This window comes from Octopus bimaculoides, chromosome 24 (assembly GCF_001194135.2).
Source record: "Octopus bimaculoides isolate UCB-OBI-ISO-001 chromosome 24, ASM119413v2, whole genome shotgun sequence".
Classification (NCBI taxonomy): Eukaryota; Metazoa; Mollusca; class Cephalopoda; order Octopoda; family Octopodidae; genus Octopus; species Octopus bimaculoides.
The window spans coordinates 11051579-11052718 of record NC_069004.1 but is presented as its reverse complement, the minus strand read 5'-3'; the positions used below and the strand labels follow the sequence as shown (position 1 = coordinate 11052718).

General features: G+C 32.2%; 1 long non-coding RNA gene across 1 annotated transcript in view; it reads right to left on the bottom strand.

Moving 5' to 3' along the window:
• Positions 1-1140, bottom strand: part of LOC128250694 (uncharacterized) — a 5347-nt gene that overhangs the window by 3297 nt on the left and 910 nt on the right. The gene's annotated exons all lie outside the window — the stretch shown is intronic.

The window sequence follows — 1140 nt, the reverse complement described above, 5'->3', positions numbered from 1 at the left end:
ATATATATGTATGTATGTATGTATGTATGTATGTATGCTTGTGATGTTGAGAACTTCGTAACCACTTTTGTTTGTATATCTTCATAATTACATATATCATTATATAAAATAATAAAATATGATATGATATAACATAATATAATAAAATATTATATAATATATTATATTATATTATAATCAGTCCGGTATGGTCCGCACAACTCGAAGTTAGGTGAATAAAAATCAAATAAGTGACAAGGATGTTCACATATCAGCGCACTGTGGCCTTTTGAAGCGGCTCCGTTTAATCGAATTTGAAATAAACCGCTCTCCTCGGAAACAGTCGACCATATAGATTTCCAGTATACAGGATATAGTATTATAATTATTTAGCAAATTTTTCATCAGTAGTAGAGACTAAAATAATTACCTTGCTTCTCTTTGCTATTTTTGTGGCAGAATGAATTTAGTGGAAAATTACTTAAAGTCCACTATAATTTAGAGTGGGTGAAGAAAATAAGGAGTGGTCAAGAAAGTGGAATGGTGATGTAGCTACATTCATCTTTATCCTAATCACATTCAAAAGACTCAATGCAGCATGTAGTCTTCGACTCCTCAGAGTTAAACCCATTGGGAATTGATAGTTAAGTTCTTGTTGGTGGTGATAAATTAATTAATTTCAGATACACCTATTTTACTGGGACCAACCTACACCTATTTTGCTGGGACCATGAAATCAGCCATATCTACATAAGTGAATGTTTCAGAAGTTGCTAGTAAGATAATGATATACAGAAAAGAGGTGATAACGTGAAAGGGAAGGACAGAGGTGATTTAACATATTATGCTTATCAAATATAAGGGGCCTGAAATGGAAAAGAAAAAGGAACCCACAATGAGATCTAAAAGTACGAGAAAAGACGTGCATCCAAAATTAGTAAAATTTATATATTAAAATATTAAAACTTAAATTATTTTAGTCTCTAATACTGATGAAATATCTGCTTAAAAATTACAAGGGTGCATCCTTTATATTGGAAATTTATATGGTCGTCTGCGTCCGAGAGGAGTGGTTTATTTCAAATTGATGTAATGTTTCCATTGATCGATCAAATGGAGCCACTTGAAACGGCCGTAATGCACTGATACCTGGACATCCTT